The sequence below is a fragment of the Neovison vison genome, chromosome 4, assembly GCF_020171115.1.
Source record: "Neovison vison isolate M4711 chromosome 4, ASM_NN_V1, whole genome shotgun sequence".
NCBI classification, from domain to species: Eukaryota; Metazoa; Chordata; class Mammalia; order Carnivora; family Mustelidae; genus Neogale; species Neogale vison.
Genome location: NC_058094.1, coordinates 200783181 through 200806258, shown reverse-complemented (window position 1 = coordinate 200806258; position 23078 = coordinate 200783181). Strand labels below are relative to the sequence as shown.

Below are 23078 nucleotides of genomic sequence, written 5' to 3'. Positions count from 1 at the left end.
CATCTCTCCAGGATTAAAACCCATTCAATATGAGTCTGTGTTCCTTATTCAAACCATGAAAACAACTCAGATGGCTTCCTTTCCAGGTTGTAAGTATATTTTGAATATTTTCCAATGCCTGAGACTTTTGGGAAATGCCACTAGTTTCAATCTGGGTTTGATTCTGCCAAGGTAAATTCTTGGGATTCCTTATTATATCCAACACTACTTCCTTTATAATTCCTTTTATGGTGTGTAACTGTAATTCTCCCATCCCAAACTCTCTGATTGAATAGATGCTTCTGCACCTCTTTGTGAGACTGAAATGAAGTTCATCACACAATGTTTCCCTTTCTCAGTCTATCTCCCAGGAAACTTAACCCAACCCACATGTCTATAATTCTAGGTTGTAAAACACAAGAGCCTAGAAACTCATATGATTTACTTATTACATGCATCAAGAATAGTTTCTCATCAAGATTTTGGCTTTTTCTACATAAAAGCTCTGGATTCACTTCTGAAGTCCTGCCTCCTTCTTTATAAGTACTAGTACTGAAGAGCAATCCCATCCCGTGTGTTAACATCTAGTCACTAAGGTTTAGCAGCTATCCTAAGTGGCTGGCCATGTGATCACAGAAATTATGAAGGAGTCAGAGACAAGCTAGATTATCTCATTGAGATGATGGAAGTTTATTTGTTCTCCAAATAACAGACACCCAACATCTAATTCCCTTATTTCATGTGTTTCAAGAGGAAGACTATCAAAGCTAAAACTGACTAAGCAACATTAACAATGTCTAGTGATAATAAGAAATTGATCAGAAGTGTCTAGTGATAATAAAAAATTGACTGTAATTAACATGTATGATACTTGCTATAAATATGGTTGTATTTCTAATAAATTTCCTCTTGTTTTGGTGATAATCATTTTATTTTAGGCAAACATGTAACTACTAAATCCACTGCATTGTAGAATGTGTTTTGAATGATTTTATTTTAAGTGTAAAGAGGGCAAGATGACACCTTATTTTCATAGAAGTGAGTCCAGAAATTTTAGATCAGAGAAGCCAGAATTTTTATCAGATATTATGTATGATTCCTAAAACAAGTTATCAAGATTTGGGTATTTTAGGACATAGATTTAAAAAGTTTTCATATTGGATTTCTTAGGAAATTGATTCTGAGGGACATGTTTAGGAATTAAGTTTAAATGTATTCTCAGCAATATTACCTACAAGGAGGCGAAGGAAAGGGGAGTGGGTAGACGGAGACATTGAATCATAATGCATTCTTTAGAAAGGCTGCAGCTTATGTTCATGAGAGTAATGGAGATGTGATAGCCTGTCAGAGTACCCAAAATTGAGGTGAGGGAGGGAAGGTAGTGTTTTTATTTTTATTTTTTTAAAAGTTCTTATTTATTTGATACAGAGAGAGAGATCACAAGTAGATAGAGGCAGGCAGAGAGAAGGGGAAGCAGGTGCCCTGCTGAGCAGAGAGCTTGATCCCAGGACCCTGAGATCATGACCTGAGCGGAAGGCAGAGGCTTAACCATTGAGCCACCCAGGTGCCCCAAACATAGTGTTTTTAGAATTTAGAACCCTTGTTAGGGGGTGCCTGGGAGGTAGAGTAAGAAAAGCGTCCATTTCTCTGGTAGAGTGTGCTTTAGGGGCAGTTGTGCCAGGAGGAAAATGTTGAAAAAGTTTGTGAGAACCAGCCTGTGTTGCCTGGGTGTTCACTCAGTGGGGATGTCATCTGGGAAACTAGGCCCCATCCCTGAGGGTCATGGGTCATCTTGACCAGTACCCTCTAACTGAGTCTCTCCTGTCTGCCTCCATACCCTATCCTCACCCATCTGGCCAGGGCTGGAAGCCATTTCTAACCCTATCAATCAATCATTTCCAACAACTTCCATATAATGTGTAGCACCCAGGCAAAATAGTCCCTAAATTCAACTAATTTTTTTGGCAGATTAAACTTGACAATATGTTAAAAAAAAGTTACATACACAATTATAGACATGATTACCAATGTGTCTTAACCTTAGAAATGATTAATTATTCACACCAGTGTCTTATGGTATGACACTGATATCACCTAAAGGAAAACATACGAACCTCATTCCATGAAGGTGGAAAAAGTTGTGTGTGTTTTTTTTTCCACTTTGAAAATGCTTTTTAAAATTTTTTAAACGATTTTATTTATTTATTTGACAGAGAGAGAGAACACAAGTAGGCAGAATGGCTGGCAGAAGCAGAGAGAGAGGGAGAATCAGGTTCTCTGATGTGCAGGGAGCCTGACACGGGGCTTGGTCCCAGGAGCCTGGGATCATGGCCTGACCTGAAGGCAGACGCCCAATTGACTGAGCCACCCAAGTGCCTCTATAAATGTTTTAATGGTGGTGTCTCTACAGCATGTGATGTCAAGACAGGGAGAAAGGCAACTGTGACTCACACAACGAAACACACCTATCAGAGAACAGGTTGTGAGTGAATACAGTTCATAGGGCTTCCCTGCTTTACTGAGTACTAGCCAGGTCTAGGCCCCCTCCTTTTCAAATGTGCCCTCCTCTTCCTCTGTGGCATCCTGGTGCTACTGGTACTCAGACACTAGGTCACTTGCATTGCTCTCAGCCTTGGTGAACTCCATCCTTCTCCTTCCCCTGCCCATATACTAGTGTAGGAAGGGCTTGTGCTTGAGCATGGCCATGAACTGCTTTGATATGTGCCTGAGAAAGTCTCAAATGATAACTAAGTTCCATTGTAACTCTAAGCAACTTATTTATCTTGAATGCTATAAAGTGTTTGGAATTGGATTGATTAGGTTTTGAAGACATACCAAAGTTAATACAGATGATTTCAGACTAATTTATGTTAAGTCTTCCTAGAAATAATTAAGTGCAGTGTTGGTTATCTGGTTTGCCCATCTTCAGTGTTTGATAGTAAAACTATAGATAGCATCAGCAGTAAGAACAAATTACTTACATTTCTAGTCTCAGTAGTTTCAATACATGTATTTGTATTCTGTATCAAATTATTTAATGACCTGGTTCAAACAGTGCAATTTTAAAAACCTTCAAGATTAATGATCAAAGCATACTTCTATTATAAACTGTTTAGTCTATTATTTTGCCTTATATTTAATTAACACCAAAACTGGCCCTTGTAGTAAAAAAAATTAGTTGTTATTAATATCTCTAACTTGATTGTAATATGGATTCATATAATTCAAGACTGAATACTCACATAATTCATACCCAGTATTTATCATAGGATAAGATAATGTTAGAATTTAATGTCATTGCTAAATGATGCCTATACAAGGCTGAGGGAATAACAATTATTTGAGGAACAACAATGACTGAAATGCACCTGGTCTTTATGATGAATATTGGCCTAAGAAATATGAGTTTTCAATTTGTTATGGGCATATGATGGGCAAAAAATGGCAGGACTATTACTTTAGATGACTGCCCCTTGAAAATGTAGAATTGTAAAGACTTATCTATATAGACAATACTACATTTCTTGGATTAATCAGGATACACAAGTTGGAAGGAATTCAATATTACACATAAAGTGAATTATTAGAGTGTTGCAGAAAATCCTTACAGTTTCCTTCATAGCATTTCAAATCATTACATACCAAAAATTACTTCCAACATACAATCAAAAGGCTATCTGAAAACTGCTGTATTTAGGGCAGTTTTTCTCAGAATGTAAAATATAGGAAAAATGGGAGTTGAAAATATTGACTAGGATCTGGGATTTGACAGTGTTACCAGTCGCATATCACATCTCGGAATTTCCCCTTGTTTACTGACATGATATCTGGGGCAAATTTGTCCTCCAAGGATTAATTATTTTTGACATTTTGGAGGGGATAAAATGTTTAAAGCAGAATTTAGATTTAACCTGATTGTGAGTAAGTTAAAACATGTCACCTCACTAAAATGGAAAATAATTTGTTCTCATTTTTTATTGGTTTATTATTTTGTTCATAACTTTGTTTATCAAGATGGGTAATAGCATTAGTCTTGATTTTAACCAACAAAAATTAGTCTTGTTTCTACCCAATGATAGAGCATTATATAGGGAAACTTTTATTTTCCTCAAAAAAAATTTAAAAACTATATACAGTTTCAGTAGATCTCAAATAGCATTAAACTAGAATCATGCCTCAGATTTTTCTGTTGACAGTAATAGAGAGGCTGTTTGGGACACCTGGATGGCTCAGTTGGTTAATGGAGAGGCTGTTTGACCAGCTGCTCAGACCAGGTCTCATCTGGTGTTTCAAGCTTATTAAAGTATTCTAAGCTTACTACTGGTCTTCAGGTTTATCCAATTCAGAATATCAAGTTCATCCATTCATCTAAAGGTGCTGAGTTTATTCTTTAATTAACTAATTTAAAATTAAAAAATCAATGTATTAATATATAGTTTATATATAGAAAGATATAGTCTATTTCTAATTTCTCCCAGTGGATAGGTTCAGGAAAGTATCTAAATTGCAAGACCTGTGAGCACCATTTTTCGCCAAAAAAAAGAAAAAGAAAAAGATTCATGACAGCACTGTGATTTGTTTTTTTCAAAACTAGGTATATTTCTGTCTAGAAAATTGACATCTTACACTACTGGATCTAACTTGTTATACTAATTCACCATTAACTCTGAGCCAGGATATAACAATGTTGCAAGTTAATTAATTTCAAGTATTTTTAAACATTTAAGACTGCAATCTTTGGTGGAATTTTGGAGAATCCCCAGTCCTTTGACAAAATAGGAGGATACCCTGGTCATGAGCCCCTCTTCAAAGGCTTCTTCTACACTGATTTAATGTCTTTCTGTTTATGTTCATTCTTATTTAATTCAACTTTATCAGGCATCATTTAGTAATGAATTGAATTTTGGAAGTGTGCTCTATTTGGGTCACTGTTCATTCTGTACATTATGACCCCAAAATACTCTACCAATCTTTCATTGGTCTCATTAAGAAGTTCCCAGAATATTTGATGCAAGCTTCATTTCATAGCAGGAGAATGAGAGCCCTTTACCTCTTGGTTTCATTCTCTATTCTAATATCCAAAAATGGATCTTCATTGTTTTAACCACATGACACAATTTGCCAACTAAATTCAGGATCAAAGGACTTCTCACTCATCTCCAAATTCAGGCAGAGGGGCATAACTAAAAAACCATAAAAATGAAATGATTTTAATAAGAAAATGCCCCCTTACCAATTATGTTTATTATATGCTATAGAGCTACTGATTTAGAAAATAAGAAGCTGATGTTAAACTTTTACAAAGTTTTTACATGAAGTAAAACATAAAGGCCTGGGTATCATACATATAAAACCCTTCAAAAACCTCTATACTTGAGGTAATGGCGTTAAATCTTTCTTGTGCATCTTTACTAATTTTGTATATATATCAAGCAAATCTGTGATGCTAAATGTTTTAAGTAGGTACAAAATGATCATTTTATACAAGTATTAAATGGCTTTTTTCCCATTTAATCATGTATAAGTTGACATTTTCACACTAATATGTATAAATCTACCTTATTTTTTGAAGTTATTTACTATTTCATTTTACAGAAGTAACATAATCTGATCCTTATGAATGAACTTGTTCCCAGTTCTTTTTTTTCAATGTTATAAATAATGCTGTAATAGGCAGTCTTGTTCATATATCTTGGTGAACTTCTGCAAATTTATCTTTAGGGCAGATTTTTATAAGAGATATTGATGAGACAAGAAATATATGTGTAACTTGTAACTTGTAACTATTTGTCCAATCACCCTCTAAATAAGCAATTCTTATCTTCATAATAACAACAAAATATCAGAGGCCTGTTGTGTCATATATTATTAAACATTTATGATTTTTTAACTCAGGCAAAAAGTGGTACAAAATGGATTTTAATCATATCTCACTAAAAGATAAACCAATAATATATAGGGCCAATATATCTTCAACCCTCCTTTCCTTTTTCTTTCCTCCTTTCTCTTCTCTTCCTTCATCATCATATTCTCTTGTTAATCTCACACATAGTCCAGAATATTACTTAATGAATACGATTCACAATACTTGTTTTTAATTTTATAATTTTTATATTTGTTTTTTACTTTGACTTTGTTTTAAATATATTTATTTAATATCAGATAAATTATAAAAGTATATAAAAGCAAAATACTGCAGATGTGATATCAGGCAGTTATTCAGTCTTTTGGGGTAAGTATCCTAAATCAGTTTTCTTACCACATCACACTATACATTACATATATTTATATAATTCACATTTTCCTCAGAGGTTCTCTGAAACAGGAGACAGGATCTCTCTGTATAAAAAAGTAGAACTGTCCACACCTCCTTTATAAGTCTATTTGAGAGGTAAGTCTATCTAAGGACATCTATGGAGTAAGAATATATAAAAAACACTGTTTTGTTATTATGTTACCATGTGTGCAGGTAAGATTTAATGAATAAAAGGAATAAAAAAGTTATTTTAAAAATTACAATAAATTAAGTTGAGATTTGGATTTATTAAGATTGTATTCTCAACTCTCACAGGGTATAATCAGATCCTAATGTTTTAAGTAATTTCTGGTCAGATTAAGTAACAAGTTGAGACAGATACTTTAGAGCCCTCATGGGTTTAATTTATTCAAGTGTTTTAATTTAAGGGTAAATGCTTGTAAATACACCATTTGAATGCCTAATAAGATGAAATTATTTACATGACAGATAAATACACTCTTACTATTTGACAGGAGCAAAACAAGGAAGTCCAATAAATGTGCATACTGGGAATGCAAGGATATTTTTGTTCTCTAGAGCTGATGTAGTAGACAAGTATATAACATTTCTGTATTGCCTGGTGGAGTGGCAAAATTAATACACAGTGGTTTCTCCAACTGAGAATGTAAGCCAGAAACTGAGTCATGAACCTAAGCAAACATTCTTGGTTTAAATTTTCATTTACCTCAACAACTGACTAGTCATTAGTGAGACTGCTAATCCCTTAAATGGAAAGGATGTCTGATTCCAATTCACTCAGTAAGCAGGTTCGCATTGCCAAGCCAATGCCAGGAAACTTTACAAGGGTTTAATGTGGTATGAGCTTGCTCAGGTAAGGATACGTTAAAATAAAATGAAATCTTCCAATAAAAATAGTGTATTTAACATTATATTTACTTTCTAAATGTTAGCAAACCTTGCAGAAAAGCAGATCACCTGAAAATTTATTTTGTTCAGGCTATCAGATACAGGAAACCTACATTACATAAAAAGCAAGATTTTAAGGAAAATGATCCTTAACAACTTTTTCATATACCAATAAGTTACTTCAACTTTTTTACCTTTAAGAAATGTTGCATGGGTGTGATGAATTTTTCATTATCTGCATTGTGGTGATGCTTTCATAGTGTAAACATGTATCATAATTTATCAAGATGTGTATTTTAAATATATGCATTTTAGTCTGAATAAATATGTGAAAATATGCATACTAATTTTTTGTTTTGTTATTAAGCAGCAAAACTCAATTTCCTCAAAAACCCTATAGAAACCTTGATGTAGAAATAGATTTACACATAACATTTATGGATTGAAGTATGAATACTCATGCAACTTCTTCATTTCCCTTTGCTTATGCTCTCTGAGACAGCCCTAACAAAGCCAACATCCTTCAGACTCCACGTAGAAACCTGATATATTATATTACTCTGTTCATGGAAGGCATAAAGTATAATTTTTTCACAGAAATATTTCCAATAATATATGCTTAAGAGGTTAAGGTTTTGAGAAGTAAAGGCCTAAGTGCCAATTCTGGCCAAATAGTCACTTATAAAAGTCACCTTTTTTATAGTGCCTAATGTGTGACTAACATGATTCTCAGAATTTTTTATGAATAATCTATAAATTTCACAAGACCTCTGTAAAACATGACTTCTCTTTTATTTATGGATGAGAAGTCAAACCTTTTGAGAACTCATGTGACTTTCCCAGTCATATGGGTAGTAAATGATAAAAGATTCAACCCATATCTGTCTCCTCCAAGTTCCCTTATGACTTCTGTGTGTATATGAATATACTCTAGACTTTTAAAGACACCAAGATGTTGACTCATAGGACATCACAGTTGAAAGAAATATTAGAAATAATTGTTATTAAAGCTCCTTAACAAATAAAATGGAGACAGTATGTCCACTCTGAGCTCATACTTGTTATGATGGAACTATTTGGGATCTCTTCACTCAACCTACTTGTCATTATCAAAGAGCTCTGTCTGCTAAGACCTTGCAAGTTGGCATAAAAAATAATGAAAGTGTGTGTTAGAAGCTCTTTGATTATGCTTTGTTTCATTTTTGTTCATTGTTTAGTCTTCAGTGGAATTAATTTTGTGAAACAGGAATATGAGACCAAAACAATTCTATTTTTCTTTTCTAGTCTCAGTTTTCCTCTTATCCTCTAGATCATCATTGTTCCTCCACTGCTACTTAAAAATTAAGTTTGATTGGAGACTTTTTGTTGTTGATGATGACAATAGAGCCACAGCTACAAAGAGTTTTTGGAAAAACTAAGTCAAACATATAATTCTATAGTAAATGATAGAGTAGGCTAACAAGATAAAAATACTTTCAGATTTTCAAGGACTCAGAAAGTTTATTAACCATAAGTATTCATGAAAGAATTTATTGAGTTTACACATTAGTTCTTGTTCAAAAATCAAAATTCACTTATTGCAAAAATGTGCATTTTTGCAATACATCAATGTACATTTTTTGCAAAACATCACTATTTGTGATATTCTTACTCATATTTAATCTATATTTTCTCTTATCACATTAAATAGAGTTAAATAACTCAGAGAAATATATTCACACACAAATACACATGCACACACACTTTCACACACAAAGATTGTGTACATATGAACAAATATGCTCAGTAACAAATACAAATGTCAGTACTACTTTATAGTGTTTTAAGTTGTTACTGCATACTAAATCTTTACTATTGATGAATTCACTGGGATAAATGTATTTTTGAAGTAGAAAAACTGAACTATTCAAAATAAGTTCATAAGTATTTTACCCAAAGTTAAAGATCATGATTCTTTTTCCATCTTGACCAACTCAATGTAGAAATGCAGCCTTTAAACAAAAATATGGTGCAATATAAATAACCAAGAAGAGTTTTTACAGAGTACATGCTGGCATCTCAAAATATTGATCTCAACAAGTAAATGGAACAACACATTGATCTAGGAAGAACAAAAGACAGGTGGGAGTCAAAGAAAAGGCAAGGTACCCATCCTCACAAAGAGCAGGGCACATCTTGCAGACAGAATTGAAGGAAGACTGAAAAGGTAAAAGTGAAAGGGATTTAAAAATGAAATCAAGGAAATTTTGATAAAATAATCTAGCTTATAATCACATGGTAAACGGGGCACCTGGGTGTCTCAGTTAAGTGTCCAACTCTATCTCACCTCATATCTTGAACTTGGGGTCATGAGTTCAAGCCCCAGTCCATGGTGAAGCCAACAGCAGAGAACAGACTTTTGAGGAAAGTCCTGGAAGAGGGAAAAACACTGACATGGGTGGAGTTTAGCTCTGGTTTGTGTCTAAACCGGGGATTTGAAAAAGTTACCCAGTCTCACTAGGTCAGTTTTCTCACATGTTCAATTAAAAAGCAGGTCCAATCCAGTGACAACCATGTTCTACTCATAAGACTGGCCCTGAATCCAACTCCTGAAGTTTATCCTGGGCATAATCCATAGGATCAAATAATTTATAAAGTTCTTTCTGATTCTAAACTACCATTATGTTTCCTAAAATAAGTTCTATTAGAATAGCTAAATCAAGAAGTATCTCAGGTCACCTTGATGACAACTAAATATAATAAATTGGCTAAAAAAAAAAAGGGAATGAAAGTGTACAGTGGTGCTAATCCTGGATACGTTATCTTGATGAATGGTATCACATTCATCCAACCAGCAAGTCCACAAATCCAGGAATCATTCCAATCCTTTTCCTTTCTCTCTTTCTTTTTTTCTTTATTACCACTAAACAGTCAGGTAACCAGTGTCCAACTCCTGAAAATTCTACCATTTATCTCTTAAATATGCCCTGCCCCCAAACCAAATAGCTATTGTCTAGTTCCTCGTGCCTCCAGTCTTAGAATCTACTTCATTCTCTGGACTACTGAGTGAGAGAGAAAGAGAGAGAGAGATCTTTCTAAAAGCCAATTTGGACCTCACAAATACTAGCATAATAGCTCCCAGTGTTCCTTGTTTTGTAAAGCCACACTGTCCAATATGATAATGACAAATCACATGACTACAGAGTACTCAAAATGTGGCTAGCTCAAATTAAAATGATCTATCCCCCATTTCTAACACTTGGTAGAAATTTAAAAAGTAAAAAATGCCATTAATATTTTATATTTTAATTATTAATTGTTTTACTAATATTCTGGATATACTGGTTTGAATGAGCATACTATTAAAATAATTTTACCTGTTTCTTTTTTTTACTGTTTCTACTAGAAAATTTAAAACTGTGTGTGCCTTGCACCATATTTTTTATTGGAAAGTGCTTTTTGCACAAATGACAAGAGAATTTGGGGACCAAAAGAAAATCACAAATGTGGTGTTTCTTGCTCAGAAAGGAGGAAAAAGGGGGTTTTTAAATGTGCTAATATTTCTTTTCTTTCTTAGCCTCTCTTTCAACCTGTCATGAATTTCCTTATTAGCTATTGAATAATTGCATACTTTCAGCATATACAAGTGTTGTGGAAGGGCACTGCTGGACAAAAAATGAAATGCGGACACTCATTACTCAGCTCATGTGCTGCCCACTAGCTGCTGGGTTACCTCTTCTGACTGGACTGGTTGGACATTTCTGAAGTTTTTTAAGTCCTCTAGGGAATGTCTGTCAATCTGTGGGTTATGGTCCATCAGTATGTCAAGAAATAAACTCATTAGCTTCAATAACAGCATGTCAGTAAAATAGAATATATCAGAAACAAAGAGTAAAACTAGAGTACACAGAAACTAGTGAAATTATTATTTTGAAATGTGTGTGTGTGTGTGTGTGTGTAAGAGATCATATAATAAAATCTGTATTTTCTACATGTTGTGGTCAAAAAAGTTTGAAAAATACTCAAGCGTACCACATAGTCTTTATAATTCTGACCCTGCCTGTATTTCTATCCTAAAATCTTAAAGTTCAGCCATAGTATGGTTTCTTGCACATTCTGTAAACCATTCTTATTTTTTTTAAAGATTTTTATTTATTTATTTGAGAGAGAGACAGTGAGAGAGAGCACGAGCGAGGAGAAGGTCAGAGAGCGAAGCAGACTCCCCATGGAGCTGGGAACCCGATGTGGGACTCGATCCCAGGATTCTGGGATCATGACCTGAGCCGAAGGCAGTCGTCCAACCAACTGAGCCACCCAGGGAACAATTCGATATGCTGACTCCCCCCCCCACCATATGCCCCAGTCAATCTGATGAAATCTTACTCATTTTTTTTATTCTTAAAATACCATCTCTGTGAGCCTTTCCCACAACTTCTTCATCCTTCCCTCCCTCTGCTGTTTTAAACTAGCCTTTGGGTAGATCTCCAATAACTGGAAATAAGTGATAGCAAGACAGTCTCTAAAAACATCAAAGGCATTAGGTAAATACCATCTTTGACCCAATATTCTCATGCATACATTTATTAGCAAGTAGGAACAAAAACTTGGACAACCTATTCTGTGGGCTTAGGGTATCTCGACTTTAACTATTTTCAAAACACTATTAAATTTAGTTTTCCTAAGTTTTCCTAAGGCAAAGGTGATTACATTGGGAGGCACATTCTCCGTGCCCCCCAAACTCTGTGGACTAAGTTCTTTAACAATCTAACCTGGAGATTGATGCCTGAATATATCAACACATACAAGGCCAACTAGATTCTTAGGCCCATTTCCCCATGCTGGGGAATGGGGAGGGTGTCTCTAAAATATCTTAGCCAGGGTACACACACACACACACACACAAAGTGTACTAATTTCTTGAGAAAGTCAATTGCTGGGGTGCCTGCGTGTCTCACTCTTGAGCGTCTGACCCTTGGTCTTGGCTCAGGTCATGAGATCAAGCCCCATGCTGGGCTCTGTGCTCAGCCTGGAGTCTGTTTGAAGATTCTTTCTCTGTCTCCCTCTGCCCTGCCCTTCCATCCCTGCCTCCTTCTCTCTCAAATGAATAAATATTAAAAAAAAAAAGAGAGAAAGTTAATTGTTAATTTTCATTAGCTAACAAGCCATTAATTTTACCAATGAAAATCTAATTGTAGCAAAGTGTGGTGTAGATTAAGATAAGGATAACTGAGGCATGTAGCTGCTGTGTGTGGTCTTTCTGATTAAAATTAATCTGAATTGTGAATTATTGAATAAGGCAACCATACATAAGCAGTAAATTAAACTATCATGTATATTATAATCTCTATGGACAAATTACTTTTTAGTTAATTGAATATATCATAAATCTAGAAAGAATGGTACAGTCAATGTGGCTTGATGGTTGGAAGTCAATCATGATATATTTTTAAACTCAGGTCACAAGTACACTCATTGTTAATGAAACACTCATTGTGTTAGAACACAATATTTTCCCCTCATTTTTTGATTAAGACTTCAATAGTATACATGTTATTATTGCAAGATGAGTGTGAATATCTCATCTTTATGTGAAAAATTACAAAGTTTTCTAGAGTCTTCTATGCTCATGGACCCCAGGGTATTATCACAGATTTAAGGAATCTGAAAAAGTGAAAGTTGAGTGATTGGTAAATAATTTTATTTGGAGAGGGATGTCATCCTAATTAGAATCCCTATCCCATCCTGCTTTTTTATGAGTGAAGAGAAGTTACTCCCTTATAACTCTAAACCTAGAGAAATTCATGGAAGGAGCAGGGAGACACACAAAGTGCCTGAAGTGTTCCTTGTCCTTCAGATATACCTAAGTTAGTGACTCAGACCTGTGAAGATCAAAGTGGACAGAAAACTGGAAACTTCTAGAGGACAAAAGAAAGGCTGAGCAACTACTTTTGAAGTAAAGTCAGAAAGTGAAGGCTGATGTTCTGTTGTAATTGTCCTGGTCACCCAGAGTTTATCAGGGAAAAGGACAGGGCAAAGGAATGTTTCCTGTGGACCTGATGCGGACATAAAATAGAAATCCACGTGGGGCCAGCCACCACATGTCCTGTTCAATAGGGTTATGGAATTGTTGGGGGTGGATAAGGAGAACTCAGAAGAGCTTGGAAATGTAATCCTTAATATTCAGAGGTCATGGAAAAAGCCCCAGAAGGCTACCCAAAGTAGTTATGCTTCCACCTAGGTTAAAGGAATAAACAGGGGAAAAATTTGCCACAGGAAACTTTTGAAGAAGACAGCAATAGTGAGATTTGACTTGTCCCAAGAGCCAGAACTTCAAGGAGGCTGCTTTAAATGTCTGTATGTTCTTAATGAAACTTTGGTCCATGAATCACTTTAATAAAGTAACATGAATGTTGTATTACTAAACATTTTTTTTTCTGGCTTACATAAACAATAATTCAGGCACTTCTAAGGTCATTCTATTAATTTTCTGGTATTTCTCTGATTTTTGCAATGGCAAAAATGGGAGTGTACCCCCCTCAAGTCTTCCATCAAAAGAACCTGGTGAGAGGAGTTTAGTTAACAGAAATCCTATAGCTGCTGTAGTTTTGGTATCTACCACAGCACTTACATTTGGATATGTCCTCCCCAGACTTTTTCCAGGTAATGACTAAGAAGAGTTAGTCCACCCAAAGTGGAACACCTTTAGAGGGTATTCTTTGCTCTGGGGTTCCTACAGCTGGACTGAAACCTTCTCAGAGCAGCACCACAAACTAAGTCTCTTTCTACTCAATTCTGTTTTCTTCCAACTCTCCATTCACAACTCTTCATTCACAAATGTCATACTTAATAGCTTCCTGGAAAATGGTTACTTCTAAATGTAAATTAAAAAAAAAAGTTTTAGACATTTTAGGCCTAAGTTTTGGTACTGATATAAACAACTAAAACTCTAATATTGTATTTATAGCTTTATTTATGTTCCTCACATCATTTGAAGTTGTTATGTCATTGTGATTGACATTTAATGCTAACTGTAATGTAAGCAGAGACTGAAATATTTGGTCATTGTGCACTAAAGTAAATCCTCTGCTAGCTAGCTTTGATATATGTATACATGCATGCATGTGTGGGTACATATGTGGATATAAAGTATGGTCTTTATACATAGATGAAAGTATTAATACAAAATCTTAACATCTGCTTCACAAGTACTATTGAAATTAAATAAGTGAGATATGTGAAAACATTTATCTTTAAGCTGGCTGTGCCACCTATGCAATCATTGTGAGGCTGTCATAAAATAAGTGATACTTTAAATTCATGGGAACAGCTGCTTCCTGGTTTCATTGAAAAATGTCTTTATATCCATATGATATTCTCTATATATTCATTATTACCATTTAAAATCAACAATTTTACTGTTAATCATCCTGTATCTATAATATTAAATTTAACACCACTTAAATTGGTAAGATCACAACCTGGTGCAGTGGGCAGGGGGGCAATGAGAATGGAGATTAATCTTTCAGCATTCCAGCTTCTAAAATAAGCACAATGTAATGCTAAAAATATTTAAAGGTAGCTGTGCACTGGAAATAACCATAGTATAATGAAACAAAAGCTCTTTACTAGTCTGATTCAATTGCACATCCCCATTCATACACATACTAACAGAGGATAGCCTAGCAGAAGAATTAAAACTGAGGAATAAGAAAACAAAACATAAATACCACAGATAATATCAATGAAGCTAAACCTATTTCTTTGAGATCAGAAAAATCAGATCAATCAAGGAAAATAGAGAGAAAGTACAAATTACAATATTAGGAATTAAGGAGGGAGGGGGATATCTACAGTTCCTATTGTCATTAAAAGAAAAATAAACAAACATAGCATCAGAAAATATGAAATGACTAGACATAAATGTAACAGAATATGTGCAAGGTCTATATGTAAAAAATACATAAAACGCTGGTAAGAAGAATCAAAGAAAACCTATATATAAACCTAAATATAAACTATATAAGAAACATATCCTTTTCATGGATTTAATTGTCAATTAAAGTGCCATTTTTTCCTAAATCATTCCATCAATTTTATTCAACCCATATAAAAATCCCGGGTTGTTTTTTTTTCCCCCAACAATGAAATGAATGAAATGAAATGAAAACTGAACTGATTCCAAAATTAAAACAGAGGAACTAAATTAGTGAACACAATGTTGAAACGGAAGAAAATATTTGGAGAATTCTCATTACTTAATTTCAAGACTTGCCACAAGCTACCATAAACAAGATAATGGGATATTGACAAAAGGAAGGGTACAACAATCAATGGAAAAAAATTATAGTCCAAAACAATACAACCACATATATTGTCAATTGATTTTCAAAGAAGTTGTGAAATAAACCGAATGGAGAAAGTATAGTGTTTTCAACAAATTGTTCGGGAACATCTTGACTATATAAAAATATTTTCAAAACACACAATTGGTGAAGGACTTACATATGGAATATATAAAGAATTTACAAAATGCAATGATAAGATTTAAATAGACACTTCATGAAAGAAGATATACGGATTGCAAATAAGCAAATGAAAGATGCTGCTTTCCATGGCCACAGGCCAAGTTCTAAGAATGATCTGGCCATTGGCAAACTATTCCATCTGCTTTGCTTGCACCAGGTTCTTGTTGTCACATTGCTTCCAAAACACTGGGGTAAGAATAATTTTTTCCTCTCTGTTCCACTGGTCCTTTCTTATGTTAAAAGACAAAACTGCATAAATATTCATCATAGGTTTTATGGATTTTTAGTACTCCTGAGTAGTAAAATGTAAAGTGTTTATCAGTAGTCGTATATCTTGGGTTTATACTAAAGAAGTCTTAAAAATTCAAATTAAATAAAACATATCAGCATTTTCCTTCAGAAAGTACATTTTTTTAATTTAAGGAAAAATCAATCTAAACAACATCGCAAAGGAATAAACTTAACATTGGTCATTGTGACAACACAAACCTGACACAAACGTGACAACATCACCTAAGGAATAGTATGGTTTGGATACATCATGATTATGCCAGGACTTAACAGTCAAATGAGAGATAAGATTCATGAATGTTAATGGTAGGTTCTAACACAAATTCTTCCTCTCCTTGATTCAAAGAGGGATGATAGGGATGATAACCAATTTAGGAATTGAGGAACCATGTTAGAACTAAGGCTGAGTGCAATTACAGTAAGTAGTATAAATATTGCAAAAAAATTTTTTTAAGATTTTATTTATTTGACAGAGAGAGATCACAAGTAGGGAAGAAGAGAGAGGGAAGCAGGCTTCCTGCTGAGCAGAGAGCCCGACGCGGGACTCGATCCCAGGACCCTGAGATCATGACCTGAGCTGAAGGCAGCAGCTTAACCCACTGAGCCAGCCAGGCACCCCAATAGTGCAAAATTTTAACTTGAATACTATAACTTGAATACTATAACTAAACTAACTTGAATAACTTGAAATACTTTGAATAAATCTTTTCAATTACTAGAATGGGACACAAAGGAAAAGGAAAGTCTAGATTCTCCATGAAAGAAAACAATGGAGAAGATGTGGGATCAATGAAATTATAAATAAAATGTCAATATTTGACTGAATATAAACAAAAATAAGTTAAAATCCTATAAAAACAAAACTACCCTCTTAAATAATCCTTGAAGAAGAACTAAAAATTAACATGAAAAAACATAGGAAACAATGATGATAAAACAACTACATAGTTGGAGCTATGAAATCACACTACATCATTTAGTGGAAAATCCATTGCTTTACGTACTCTTGCCATTTGCAAGGTTGTGGATGGAGTTAGACTGTATTATGCTAAGTGAAATAAATCAGTCAGAGAAAGACAAATACCATATGATTTCACTCATATGTGGAATTTAAGAAGCAATACAAATGAACACAGAGGAAGGGGAAAAAAGGACAGGGAAAGAACCATAAAAGAATTAAATATAGAGAACAAACTGAGGGTCCATGGATGGGAGGTGGGTGGGGGATGGGCTAAATGGGTGATGAGTACTAAGGAGGGCACATGTTGTGATGAGGATTAGGTATTATTTGTAAATAATGAATCACTAAATTCTACTCCTAAAACCAATATTACACTATATGCTAAGTAGAAGTTAATAAAAATTTGAAAAAAGAATTAAATAAAAAAGAAAATTCATTGCTTTAAATCATTACCAAATAAGAAATTAAGATGACTGAATTAAGAAATAAGGATATCTATCTTTCACCATGTTAAAAAATCAAAGGAAAAACTAGTTATATGATCACATCCATGAAATTATTGTAATTTTTTTTTAAATCTTGTTTATTTGGGATAGAGCGCTAGAAAGATCATGAGCAAGGGGGAGAGGCAAACGGAGAGGGAGAAGAGACTCCCCAATGAGCACTGAACCTGACCTGGGGCCTCCATCCCAGGACCCTGAGATCACGGTCTGAGCTGAAGACAGTGGCTTACCTGACTGAGCCATCCAGGTCCCCTGATTTTACTGCAAAATTTAAGGACCATTTTGTTACTAAATTTTTTTAACAAAAATTACTAGCAATTACTTGGAGTGAATTATAAGTTTTAATTCCTTCTCCTCTGTTTACTATTTTTTTCATTTTCTATTTAAATTTTCTTAAATTTATTTTGTTGCATTGAAGTACCTCACTACATTCTTTTAGGAATATATATATATAGTTAAAAAAACTTTCTTACTCTTTGAACATCTAAAATATTTCTATTTTCTTAGTTCACTGAATTATTTAGTATAGAATTACAAAATCAACATATTTTCCAAAAGAAAATTTTCTAGCTGTTGACCTGCTGTCATAGCAATAAATTTACTTAAAATAATGTATAAATATATTTATACTAATTAATCATTAACTCTGATTCACTATAGAAATTTTAGATGCTATTATAAAGAAGTTTTCTTCTGTTCTCAGTTTGCTAAGGGTTCAGCATCTCTTTAATAAACCCTAATTGATCATGATATATTTTTATGATATTATATTTGATATCTATGATATATTTTATGATATATTTTATGATATTTATTAGCATTTAAAAATTATTGAGGTATAATTAACATACAATGTTATGTTGGTTTCAGGTGTATGATATAATGAATCAACAATTCAATACATTATCAGTACTAATCATGATAAATGTATCTTAATTCCATTTATCCATTTCACCCATCTCATTCTCCTCCTCTAAGGCAACCACCAGTTTTTTCTCTGTATTTAAATTGTTATTGTTGTTTATTTTTTATCTTTTTAAAAAATCTGTATATTTGCTTATTTTGTTTCTTAAATCCCACATATAAATGAAATCATAGGTTATCCTCTTTCCCTATCTGACTTATTTTACTTATCTTTTCATTCATCATTATATCTTCTAGGTCTATCCATGTTGTTGCAAATGGCAAGATATCATTCTTTTTCGTGACTGAAAAATATTTCTTTACACACAGCCCACATACATATCCATTCATCCCTGGATGAACACAAGCTGCTTCCATACCTTGGCATTGTAAATAATGCTGAAGTAAACATAGGGGTGCATATATCTTTTTGAATTTGTATTTACACCCTCTTTGGATAAATACCCAGTAATGGAATTACTGGATAAATACCCAGTAATGGAATTACTGGATCATATGATAATTTTATTTTTTTAATTTTAAAGGAAACTCCATATTGTTTTACACAGTGGCTGCACCAATTTGCATTCCCACCAAGAATGCACAAGGATTCCTTTTTCTATACATCCTTGCCAAAATTTTTTATTTCTTGTGTTTTTGATTTTAAACTTTCTGACAGGTGTGGGGTGATATATTATTGCGGTTTTTGTTTGCAATTCCCTGAAGATGAGTGATGAACATATTTTCATGTGTTTACTGGCCACTTGTATGTCTTCTTTGAAAATTATCTATTCAGATCCTTTGCTCATTTTTAATCACAGTATTCATGTTTGGTGTTGAGTAGTGTAAGTTTTTATATATTTTATATATTAACCCCTTATTGGATATATCCTTTGCAAATATCCTCTCCCATTCAGCAGTTTCCCTTGTCATTTTGTCAAGGTTTTTTCACTGTGCCAAAGCTTTTTATTTTGGTGTAGTCCCAACAGTTTATTTCTCCTTTTATTTCCCCTGTTTGAGAAGATGTATCTAGAAAAATGTTTCTATGGCTGATGTCAAAGAAATGATTGCCTATGTTTTCTTCTAGTTTTATGGTTTAGACTGATCTATTTTAAATTCCAATTTATTATAGATGTATTTTTTTCATTCTTAAAATTTGAATTTTGGTACTAAAATTTTACAAAGATGTACCTTGATGTTAGGTAGCTACACATTCTCTCTGATACTCATTGGGCCTAAACTTGACAATTTGTCTCTTAAAAATTAGCAAATGTTTTTCTATTATTTCTTATATCTACCTCCTTTCTCTTTTATCTCCTTTTGTGACTCCTATTTGATGAGTGCTGAGATTTTTTTTTTTAACTTTTTTCAAATATATTATTTGTATTTGTAAGGTTTCACTCATTTCAGGAAGAGATCTCTGGCTCAATCTTCTAGGTGACTAATTTTTTTCAGCATTTTCCATTCAGTTACTTAGTCCTTTTGTTTGTTTGTTTGTTCATTTGTTTTTCTTCCTCCTCTACCTTGATTTTTATTTCCAACTCATCTAACACGTCTTTTTAGGGATATAATACTAAGAAAGAGAAGGGGTGGGAGAAGAGGGAGAGGGAGAAAGAAAAAGAAAGAAAGCAAACTTTTGAAACACTGAATCAGAAACTTTCTTGAGAAAATAGTGTTATGTGGAAAAAATAGATATTAATGATTAAGAATTGAAAAATTATTCTGATGAGTTTGTCTTAGGATGTGAAAAATTTTAAGCATACCATAACCATTGATTATACTTATAATTCTATTGTAACATATATTAAATATGATGTATTTTTAATTTATAATCTATGTTTAACCCCAAAACATGTTTTATTTTTTCAAAAAAATAGGAAATACAATTTTAAAGCAAAAGAAATAATACTGCCATATTTTAAAAAGCATAATGTCTTTGCTCTTAGTGGCATATACAATAATGGTGACTCATAGAGTCAATAAATGCTACAAAGCAAATGTCATGATAAAGGGTAGCCACATACTTACAAATATGATGTAATGTTTTGAACTTTGTAATTAAAGTGTGCTTAATTTATTAAGTAATCATTTCTTGGTTCATATGCAAAGCTAATGCTGATTATGTCTGAACTTGTAGCCTTGTACTGCTATATTCAAACAATGTCAAAAGAAGTTACTTCAATTGTAGTTTAAAGATTTAGTATTAATTTTTATGTGATCTGCTTACCTAAGTAAAATCGTTCTATTCAAAAGTCTCTGTTAATAGGCCATAGACTATTATTAATTTTTTTAAAGATTTTATTTATTTATTTGACAGACAGAGATCACAAGTGGGCAGAGAGGCAGGCAGAGAGAGAGGAGGAAGCAGGCTCCCTGCTGAGCAGAGAGCCCGATGTGGGGCTCGATTCCAGGACCCTGGGATCATGACCTGAGCCAAAGGCAGAGGCTTTAACCCGCTGAGCCACCCAAGCGCCCCCCCCCTTTTTATTTTTTTTTACTATTATTAAATTTTAAGAGAACCCTATTTACCTTGCAAACAGGTAAAATATTTGATTTTTAAAAGTTTTATTTTTTCTTGGTTAGTCGATTATTTGTTTGGACCATTGCCCACAGTATGTGAAATCATCCCTAGGTTACTACTTCTTCGTCTTTGGAAAAAGTAAGAAACCCGCTGGAATTATAAGTGTTGGGGCAGAGAAAATAAACACAGTTAAGTAGTCTTAGGTGCAAACAGGTGTTGGAACTGCATGGGGTAAAGCACCAGTTTTTACACAAGGAAAAAGCTTAAAGATCTTTCTTCAACTATTTTCAGATTGCCGTCTAAAAAACCCAGACTGGTTTCAGACTCCTTGCAGGATCCTGAATCTGGCACTAGAAATTAAATAACAGTAGAGGCATGGCCTTGTTTTATAGTCAATTTTAGGAATCGTGAACTACAGTGAAGTTCAAATACACCTAGAAAGTGAGATTTAATTTTTCAAAAATGAAGTCTGATGGTGAATAATCATCTAAGCCTGGCAACATGGTCTATTGGGTTAGATAAACAAATGAGTAGAAAAAAGTGTTCAGTATAAGAGGCAATTCCAAATGTCATTCATAAGTAACTTTCTATGAATTAGGGTCTCAAAGGACTAACTTGTCTTCAAGGCTTCCTATTATAGGTAAATGTTTTCTCTTTCCCATTGCCAGCATCCATGCAAAAAAGGTTTAGAATATGTGCTTACTTTTATATACCTTCAGAAGATGTTAGTGACTTCTTCCATTCCTTCAAGTTGCAAAATACCTCCCTGCCTTAAAACTGGGTGTCTGGGTACCTTCTTATACTCAAACTGATCATAGGGCTCTGTTCCCATTCTTCATCAACTTTTTTTTTTTAAGCAAAAATCCTAGAATGACACAGATGTCTCTCATTCCCATTAACTTCCCTTTCACTTCAGAGGCAGTACACCTCCTTGTCTACTAGAACCGAACTTCTTTCCCACAACGGCTCTGTTTTCAATGCTAGCTTAGCACTGAACCAGATTTGACAAATAATTTCTTGAACATGAACTCATCTTTTTTTTTTTTTTTTGGCTTCTCCCCAGCATCTAATATTTATGTTCTGTCATTATTTCAGACAATCCACTTGTGGGTTTTTTTTTTTTTTTTCATTCTCTGTAGTTTTAGTTTAACGAAAAAAAAAAAGATAATTTCAAATTTGCATTAAACTAAGCTGAATACAAAGTCCCAGTGAAGGAGGTCTGGTGATTCCATTTACAAAAATATGACCACTGTCCTTTGGCCTTAAAATTTCAGGAAGGACACTTTACATGGCTTTGCGTTTGTATGTGTCAACAGCAGAGCATAGTACTAGACTCTGGCATCCATTGTTAGATGTTCTTCAACTATCAGAGCATTAAGTCTCTTTAGCAGATCATTTTTTTGGTAAAGACATCCCTTTTGCAAAGTCTCCATGCTTTGGCTTTGGCTTAGGTCTTACTTTTTCAGCAACGTCTTCATTAAGTCACTGTCATGAAGTGTGTGTACAGTTTCACATTCCTGGATAATGGTCAGCATCACCTTCATAGCCAGTTTCTTTCTCAAGCTCCAGAAAAGCAGCTGCTTCTTGGTCTTCATTATCATCTACGAGACCTTTGGGGAATTCGAGGCATTAGCTTCCCAGTGGCAGATTGAACTGTTTTCCCAGAAGGGCACATTCATCATGAAGAGTTCTTTGCAGTGCTGAGACAACTGCCACACTAACATCCAAATGCCCTCTCCTGGCTGTACTTCTCACAGGTGCCTAAGGTCTTGTTTTACCAGTTAGACCCATGTACATTGTTTTTTGCAAGCTTGACCCCTTTTCCTTCTGAAATTAACTCCTCTGAAATAATAGTCTGTTCGGTATTTTCAGAATTGGTTGGTTCTTGGTTTTTCATTGTCCACTTTCCGGTTAGTCCTCACCATCCTCAGAGAGGAAGTTCATGGCTGAGGTTTGGGGCAAAGGGAAAGGTGCTCTTTTGGGAAAGAGAATGAAGAAAAAAAGGACGAGTCCAAGGCAAAGTCTTGGAAGCCTTTCTGAATCTTGCCAAGCCATTTTTAGTCTTCTCCGGAATTGTAAGACAATGATTTGTGGTGTTTCAAACCACTAAGTTTGTGGTAGTTTGTTAGAAGAGGAATAGGAAACTTGTGCAGATGGGAAAGGATATCCTAAGAAGAATCTGTGAAATGCAAAGCCTCAAGGCATGACCTTTTCAGAAATGAGAGAGGTCTGGAGAATTTTGTGTCCACAG

The 23078-nt window shown here is 34.1% G+C and overlaps 1 pseudogene; it reads right to left on the bottom strand.

The window, feature by feature from the left end:
* Positions 1–22089: 22089 nt before the first annotated feature.
* Positions 22090–22724, bottom strand: LOC122904107 (annotated as a pseudogene).
* Positions 22725–23078: the final 354 nt, after the last annotated feature.